Below are 9,963 nucleotides of genomic sequence, written 5' to 3' on the forward strand. Positions count from 1 at the left end.
GTAAAACACTGCTAACACAAAACCGAACCAGTGTATATAGAATATGTAAATATGACACTTCCATGCTGATAGTGAGCTCTGTTTCCAAATATCTGGCAGCAGCATGGACAATCCGCAGCAGGATCATTACAGATCTTAATCCACTGGTTGAAGAACGGTCTAGAAGTTAGCGGATTAGTACCCTGTTACAATAGTCTGGGATTTTAAATACAATTATTAGTGTGATCTATTGAGGATATCAGACTGTATCTCCGAGCATGTTGTCTAGTGGGATACCCCAATTAAAGTGATTTATAGTTCCCTAGCATATATTATTTTATAAACGGCAAGATGCAATTTATTTGACTAATTTACTTAAGAGAACTGACCAACCTAGGGCACGCTTTTCCACTGGTCGACTTCTAACTTTTGTAAATAGGAGCTATTGCATGTAGTTTTTATGAATTATTTTATGTATAAATTTGTTTTAGAATAGTTTATATGTTTTATCATAGGGTAAGATTTAGGCACTATTTAGCATTTAGCGTTTTGCATAGGGTAAGACTTAGGCACTATTTTAAAAGTCTTGTTTTAATTATTTATGAAACTTTTTTATGTAGCACTATGAACCTTTTTCGATAAGCAGTGCATTAACTGCTAATGCTCCCTTTCTATGCAATGGTTTATGATTTTTGTCTTTCTGTATGTATGACTATTTCTAATTTTTTTAATGGTCTAAACTTAGACCGAATAAACTATTGATTGATTGACAGTGCTGCGGTTACAGAATCGAGCGTCGCTGAGAAGTAGCCAATTGGTAGTTTGATTTCTCCATGTGTCTGTCTCAACACAGACAAAGCACACCCATCTCACTCATGCCAAAAGAGTATGCAATCTGGTGCAGTCTGCCATTCTAAGAGTGAGTGTTCGGCAAAGTAGATTTTTGAGCTCCTGGTAGGCTGCCATGCTTCCGTCATCCTGTGGCACCAGGTCATTGTCTCCAGTGTGAGTCAGCCTTAGTACAGGTTTTGCCACAAAGTTTGGGAATCATTGTCAGCAGTAGCCAACCATGCCTAAAACCATTTGTACTTCTCTGTGTGTGGTGAAAACATCATCTCAAGAACAGTTTCAATGTACTCCTGGGACACTCCTCGACCTGCTTCTCAACCTAATGTCCCAGGTACTTGACTTCCCTCTAACAGTCCTGCAACCTCTTGGGGGAAACTTTGTGCCTGTTCTCAGCTAAATGTTTGAGCAAAGGGTTAGTATCTTGCCTACAAGCTTCTTTTGTCATCCATGCAATGAGTAAATCATCCATGTACTATATCAGGGTCGACTTCATGGTAACTGTAAGCTCTCTGGATTTTTTCAAAATATCTGATTGAAGCAGGATGGGCTCTCTGTTTACCATTGAGGTTCGCAACACCACAACAGTGTCTTGTCTTGGAACCGAAACGTGAAGAGAAACTGGCTTTCTTCATGACAGAAAACCGAAAAATTGCCTGGTGGAGGTCAAGGATTGTGAACCACTCAGCTTCTGGGGGACTTTGGAACGGGATCACTGCAGGGTTTTGTACCACAGGATAACATGGAATAACTATTTGGTTATTTTTTCTTAATTCCTGTACTACTTTCCACTTTTTATTTGCTTTTTGCAAAGCCATGATCAGTGAATTGCATGGACTCCTTCAGAATGCCCTGTTCTATCATGCTCTGAATAACAGAGGCTATGCCTGCAATGGCTTCCATGGTGATTTTGTAAGGACATGTTTGAGAGAAATACTTCATCAGACTGAAGGATTACGTTCAGAGGGTTAGCACCCTTAATTAGCCCAGTTTCTATCCCTGTGAATTCCCAAACGTCGTCCCTGCCTGTTTCCTTTAAATTGACATGGAGGTCAACTTTAGTGATGAGCGGGTGTAAACAGACTACAGATTCTGGTGCCTGCAATTGAAACTTAGGCCCATATTTATACTTTTTTAGCACTGCATTTGCGTCATTTGTTGACGCAAAAGCGGCACAAACTTACAAAATACAATTCTATTGTGTTCGTTTGCGCCGCTTTTGCATCAAAAAGAGGCGCAAAGGCGGCACTAAAAAAGTGTAAATACAGGCCTTAGCGTCCGCTTTTTCCAAACCCACTCCAACTGGTGTACAGTATAGTATGCAATTGAATTTACAGAGCAGGTTCCCTCCCAGGAAATTTACTGGGCTCAAATCACACATGACAACCTGGTGGTGCTCTTTGATGTCCCCGATTTTCACTGGTACTGGGGCAGTAACTTGATTTGTTCCCTGCTGATTTGTGATTCCAACAACTTGGACTGTCTTTTCCAAATGGGGTAGGTTCGGAACCTCAACTGTTCTAATGGTCAAATGAGTGTCCCGGTATATGTCAAAAAGGCTAAGGAATGTCCATTAACCTCTCCATCTATGTATGGGCCACTTCGATCTACTTCTGGGACCGCACCAAGCACGCACTCCCCCCTCTCCTGAGGCACCGTCATTGGTCCTGTTCAAAGTCTGTGAAGGTCTCAGGCATTATATGAATCTGGTCAGTCTGGGTTGTGAATAGGTTATGCAAATCCCTGTTGCTGGGTTGGAAATGGGGATTCCCTACTGGCATTTGCATAGGCACAAGGTACTTTTGGGACAAAACTTGTTTCAGAATTTTGGGAAGTGCCATGTGGGGTCTTGGTATTGGAGGAAGCTCGCTGTGCATTGCATAGTTTGCAGCTTGGGCATCAATCATTGCTCGATCAGGATAATAAAAGACATTCTGTCTTCCAATGTCTGATCTTGTTGCAAATGTGACAAGGGGTGACTTTCTTCAAAGAGCTTACGCTGTTTCTTGGCATACCTCCTCAACCTCTCCCTATTCCCAGGGCATTTGTTTCATATGTCATAGAGAGTCGCTGCATGTTCATTGCTGCACTGGGGTCAATTTCTAGTCTTTGAATGGGCAATTTGACCGTTTCACGCTTCCATTCTGTGCTGAGTCTGGGCGACCAAAAACTTCTCTTTCAGTCCCTTACTTTTGGCCTTTATCATGTTACTGCAATCTTTTCAATATTGCAGGAATTCATCTATTGGTTTGCTAGCCAACAGAGAACACCTTGTATGATCTTGGTTGCTTATTTCAGGTTGCAGCCCTTGCAGAAAAGAGGTGAGCCACCCTCCCATATTGTCTCCAAAAGGGTTGTTAAGCCACTATGCTCTCTATACACCTACATTAGCCTCTCAAAGTATACATGCACAGATTCTTTGGGCTCTTGGGATGTTCGGAAAATTTTGGGCCAATTCATCTCTTTTTGAGGAACTTTGATTTTGAGGTCGGCAATGATTGTGTAATATTTAGCCTTGATCAATAGTGAATGTGTTTACTCGTGTAAAGTAATTTGTTCTCGCTGTTGTGTTCTAAGTAGTCCATCCCTATGTTGCCCTTTAAAATTTCTTCAAATTCAGCTTTTAACTGGGTGACACAGAGTCTCCGAGGAGTCTGTCCTTTGCCCTGTGGGGTAACCTGTGCAGTCACAGTGGTACCATGACCTCCTGCGATAGAAGATTCGAAGCCATCGTGCAGGAGTCTTTGCTGGGTTCTGAGAGACACTAAAAAGGGTCTGACTCTGTGGAGTGTTAGCAATTGTCATAATGGGGGAACTATTCGGTGCGTCTGATTTGTGTGAGTTGTCCAACACCAAGGTGCAAAGTTCTGAACAGGGGGTGGACAGTAGTCGCTTTGTAACTCCGGGTGCATTGGCTTCCAGAGAAGTCACAGTGTCCACTCCATTCTCTGCAACTTCCTGAGCTGTAGCGCTTGGTGCTGCATTATAAGAGGGTGGTCTTATCCTGAGGAGCTTATCTATGAAGGTGTCCTCCTCCTCCTCATGCTCTTCTTTGTCTCCTCGCCTTCCAGCAGCGGGTAAGCTCCAATTGTTTTGATCACTTCCTCCCGCCTTCTCTTCTGCCATTCATCATCCTGCATGCTTATCCATGAATAAGCTTTATTGAGGACTCCCAATGCAAACCTCTTCCTTTTCTTTTCATTTATTACCTTCTCCTAAAGGTTTAGGGCCTCATATTGTGTAGGCCTGGGTTGGGGCAAAAGACCATGCAATCTCCTGCTAGAATTCTCTATTCTCGGAATGTGGAAAGCACCATTTAAAGGAAATCATAAATCTCCATCTTTAGCTGTATATTCATGCCATTGGGTAAGCCACATGCACGTGTCTAACCCTCTCTTTGCTGCCATTTCCCAAGCTGGTGTGTGTTTTGATGGGAATTTCTCTTCCTTATTTGCATCTTTCTATTTGTTCAATAAGGGATTTCCCATTCTGACACCAGTCCCAATCACTTCTTGTTTCCAATCTTGTGCACTCTCTACACCTGTGAGATCATGATCTGCCTACCAATACCAGCGCGTCTCAGTCAAAGGTCACCCCATCGGAGCGAGGCTTTAGTGTACGCCAGCCAATCCCTGTGCAGCACCTAATCACGTAAGCATTGGTATACTGTCAGGAACTTCTCTTCTTCATGGTTAATGTTTATCTACTTCTCTACACAAGGCAATACTATCTACTTCTAATGACAGCAGAGTCTCGACCTGTAGGAGTCTACCGTGTGACTGATAGCGCCTTAGAGAACACCTCACCTTAGCAGACAATTTAGACAACCTAACTGAGGTACCTCTCTTCAACTTTATGCCATGCACATAGACAACTTACACTTTATCAAGTTTCAAAAGTCAAAAGTCAAAAACATCAACACAAATGCACAATAACTGACACCCCCACAAGTCCAAGAACTTGTGCAAAATAATAAAGTTAAAGTCCTTCCACTGCATTCCACTGCAACATACTGACTACAAATCCCAACATGCACTGCTTTATGGCTCACCTTTTACTCATCTTTTGCATTTATGCTTATGATGTTCTTGTCCTGGTTACCGCAACAGCCACCTCATCTTCAGAGATCTGGATCGAGTTGGGGCTGGGTCAACTTGAATCTCAGGGCAAGACCTCCTTAACCATAAAGGTACAGTCATCAGTTCTACGGCCAATTTACCTGATCAAAGTAAGTCAGCTTAGTACCTGGTGTATCCAATCAGAACCATCAAATCTTCCTGCCACTTGCTTTCCCAATGCAAGCCAACGGCTGGGACTGGGAGTAGAGTAGTCCCTATATGCACTTGGCGCTCACCAATGGGCCCATCTCTACTTAGTAAGTAGCAATCATTCTCAATAAGAATGACAGACACGGACTAAAGTTTGAAGTTTTACTCAAATAATATAGGAACGGAAATACATAGCTGATCTGTCAATTGAGTTAGCATATAAGCATATAAATCATAAGTACAAAGAACTTAGGGCAAGATGTAGGTACTTTGCAAATTGCGACTTGCGAGTCGCTATGGGGTCGCAAAGACCCACCTCATTCATATTAATGAGGTGGGTCGCAAATTGCGGCCCCATAGCGACTATGGGCACTCACTGACATGGAGGCCTGCTGTAGTCAGCAGACCTCCATGTCCGTGACTGCTTGTTAATAAAGCAGTTTTTTTTTTTCAAGTGTAGCCCGTTTTCCTTAAAGGAAAACGAGCTGCACTTAAAAAAAAATCCGAAACCTTTTGTTTCGGAATTTTTTCAGGGCAGGTAGTGGTCCCTTGGACCACTACCTGCCCTGAAAAAATATTTTGGGGTCCATTCACAAAGGGGAAGGGGTCCCATGGGGACCCCTTCCAATTTGCGAGTGGGTTACCATCCACTTCAAGTGGATGGTAACTGCGACTCCATTTGCGACCGCGTACGCGGTCGCAAATGGAATTGCATACCACTGCGAGTCGCAAATAGGAAGGGAACACCCCTTCCTATTTGCGAGTCGGAAATGCATTTTGCGAGTTGGTCCCGACTCGCAAAATGCATTTCTGCATAGCAAACTCCAGTTTGCGACTCGCAAACGGCAATTTTTGCCATTTGCGAGTCGCAAACTGGTTGCTACATCTGGCCCTTAGTAAAGTTAAATAGAAAACCCAGCTTCAATTTGCCTTCTAAGAAATGGAAATGTGCCAACCACAATAGTGAAGAAGCATGCCCTTTTATAGGACTTTCAGACAAAGGATTTCATACATGCAATACACACGTACATCGTTCTTAGAGTGTGCACCCACAGGGAATAAGCAACGAGAAACAATTTGTTACAGAATACATTTGAAGATTCTCTCATAATGCTAATACATTAGATTCCGCGGTTCCCGGAGTCTATTCAGGTAACACAGGTTGATACAAAGTAAGAAATGCAGCCTGGGACAGCCAAGTTGTTCTTGAAAATGTACATCATGCTCAGTGTTGCTGGGAAAGCCTTCATTTTTCCGTGCGCAGTGCACAATTCTTTTTTACAGCAAGGAAAACAACGTTAGCAATGATCAAGTGGTATGTTGCAACATCATTACAAAATGGAAGAAAGCACAAATTCAGTTAATGTTAGCGTACGCTCAATTTTTTAATACATTTAAGTGTGAGAAAGGGAAAACCAGATTCCACAAGGACAAGTAGCATCCTCACCTGTCCCATTCTACACTTGTTCCACAGTGTCTCTAATGTGCTGTGTCTCTCCCACCAAGGCCTCACTGGCCATACCGGGCATCAGGAGTTTCCCCAGTAGGCTGGAAGGATGGGGTGGGGCGGTTTTGTATCAGTGCAGTAGTTTCAAAAATACTGCAGAGTTCCTTGTATAGCCAACCATTTTCAGGCAGGAATAAAAGTGCCAAGATAACTCTGGTGATTAATGCACCTGCTGTGGAGGGATCGGAGTTTTCTCTGGTGGAAGTTTGACCCATCTAATCACCGCAGAGGGTTAATATGCTTGCTACAGAGGACGTGTACTATGCAGATTACAGAACAGTATTTTATGTGCATAGCTCAATGGGATTCTGCTTTTGTCATAGAGTTCCTTTTGTTACTGTGCAATTCATAAGTTACAATCACAATCTATGAACTGTCATCAAGAACTGCATGCAAACTGCATGGTACAGGTTAAAAACTTTACCCATCCTTTGATTATCCTAATTTTGCTGAAAAGAGTTTGCTTGGGTGGAAATAAATTATAAGTAAAGTCAATCCGAGCCACTGTGTTACTGTAATGATAAACTTAAGTCAGAATTGAAATGTAAGTGCTGGGTGACATCACATGGGGTGTGGATGTTGAGTATGTGAAAGAGCAGGAGTTGGTGGGAGGTGAGAGAGCTGGAAGACAGGGAAGGCTGTGCTGGAGATGCTTATTTATTTGACAAATAAATAATGTAGAAATCATCAGCTTATTATCTTTAATAAAGGACTTTACAGTTACGTTCTGAACCCTGAGTTTATGGTTCCTCACACCAAGCACTCCTACCAGTATGGATGACCTGAATCCTACACCTTGAAACCCCCTTTGTCTTATGTAGCATTTTTATTCATTGATTTACGTACGATTATTGTTTGTATGTGTGTGTGATGTAAAGTGCTCCAACACCCTATGCTGGTAAGAGAGGCGCTATGAAGCAAATGAAATGCATGTTGGAGAGGGGTTATGGAGAGAGGAGAGACGCTGTTACACGGTGATGTGAGGGACTCCTTGAACATCCCCAGTAACGATTGCCGTATCCTGGTGCACTGTAAGGTCATCATTTACTAAGCTTTAAAAACGAATACAATTGAATTAAAATTAAAAATGTATTGTAGAATGGCTTTTTTTCCCAATTCTCTTGGGTGGGGAACCCCTCAAGCCCTAAGGTAGTGGTCAGGCTCGCTCACTATGAACCCTATGAGGGCTGGTCTGACAAAAATATGCCTGGGGTGCTATGGGTTCCCAGTCCAGCTCCGCCACCCACCAGACAAACTCCGTCACATTACTCCTTCCTCTTTTTTAAGCATTTGCTTGCAATGTAAAGAAAATGTATTGGAATACAAAAATACATCACAATATACAGGGAGTGCAGAATTATTAGGCAAGTTGTATTTTTGAGGATTAATTTTATTATTGAACAACAACCATGTTCTCAATGAACCCAAAAAACTTATTAATATCAAAGCTGAATATTTTTGGAAGTAGTTTTTAGTTTGTTTTTAGTTTTAGCTATGTTAGGGGGATATCTGTGTGTGCAGGTGACTATTACTGTGCATAATTATTAGGCAACTTAACAAAAACAAATATATACCCATTTCAATTATTTATTATTACCAGTGAAACCAATATAACATCTCAACATTCACAAATATACATTTCTGACATTCAAAAACAAAACAAAAACAAATCAGTGACCAATATAGCCACCTTTCTTTGCAAGGACACTCAAAAGCCTGCCATCCATGGATTCTGTCAGTGTTTTGATCTGTTCACCATCAACATTGCGTGCAGCAGCAACCACAGCCTCCCAGACACTGTTCAGAGAGGTGTACTGTTTTCCCTCCTTGTAAATCTCACATTTGATGATGGACCACAGGTTCTCAATGGGGTTCAGATCAGGTGAACAAGGAGGCCATGTCATTAGATTTCCTTCTTTTATACCCTTTCTTGCCAGCCACGCTGTGGAGTACTTGGACGCGTGTGATGGAGCATTGTCCTGCATGAAAATCATGTTTTTCTTGAAGGATGCAGACTTCTTCCTGTACCACTGCTTGAAGAAGGTGTCTTCCAGGAACTGGCAGTAGTACTGGGAGTTGAGCTTGACTCCATCCTCAACCCGAAAAGGCCCCACAAGCTCATCTTTGATGATACCAGCCCAAACCAGTACTCCACCTCCACCTTGCTGGCGTCTGAGTCGGACTGGAGCTCTCTGCCCTTTACCAATCCAGCCACGTGCCCATCCATCTGGCCCATCAAGACTCACTCTCATTTCATCAGTCCATAAAACCGTAGAAAAATCAGCCTTGAGATATTCCTTGGCCCAGTCTTGACGTTTCAGCTTGTGTGTCTTGTTCAGTGGTGGTCGTCTTTCAGCCTTTCTTACCTTGGCCATGTCTCTGAGTATTGCACACCTTGTGCTTTTGGGCACTCCAGTGATGTTGCAGCTCTGAAATATGGCCAAACTGGTGGCAAGTGGCATCGTGGCAGCTGCACGCTTGACTTTTCTCAGTTCATGGGCAGTTATTTTGCGCCTTGGTTTTTCCACACGCTTCTTGCGACCCTGTTGACTATTTTGAATGAAACGCTTGATTGTTCGATGATCACGCTTCACAAGCTTTGCAATTTTAAGAGTGCTGCATCCCTCTGCAAGATATCTCACTATTTTTGACTTTTCTGAGCCCGTCAAGTCCTTCTTTTGACCAATTTTGCCAAAGGAAAGGAAGTTGCCTAATAATTATGCACACCTGATATAGGGTGTTGATGTCATTAGACCACACCCCTTCTCATTACAGAGATGCACATCACCTAATATGCTTAAATGGTAGTAGGCTTTCGAGCCTATACAGCTTGGAGTCAGACAACATGCATAAAGAGGATGATGTGGTCAAAATACTCATTTGCCTAATATTTCTGCACTCTCTGTACGTATGTACAAGCTAGAGCAACTTGTTAACAGAAAAGTACTTCAAATCATGAAGTATCAATAATTGAGTCTCATCGTCTACTAAAGATCTTCTGATTCTAGGCAAATCACTTAATCTCTCTGTGCTTACAGAAAAAATGAATGTATGTGTCCTCGTGTAAAGTAACTGGTGCTCACGCTCCAGTCGAGTTTGTGCTATATGAAACTGCCCAAAAAAATAATACGACAATCTGACACAATAGTAAGCACATCTATATATTGACTTCTAATTAAACCAACAAAAAAAGTTTCAATCAGAAATATCACCATATGGCACACTGGCATCACAACTTAAAACAAGATAAAGAAGGTGGATGCTGTGTTAGTGTTTAAGGGTGGGTACCTGTTCGCTGCTGACGACAGCATTCACTGATGGCGGTAATGATAATGACGCTCACACAATTTATAGTAACATTCT

This window comes from Pleurodeles waltl, chromosome 10 (assembly GCF_031143425.1).
Source record: "Pleurodeles waltl isolate 20211129_DDA chromosome 10, aPleWal1.hap1.20221129, whole genome shotgun sequence".
Lineage (NCBI taxonomy): Eukaryota > Metazoa > Chordata > Amphibia > Caudata > Salamandridae > Pleurodeles > Pleurodeles waltl.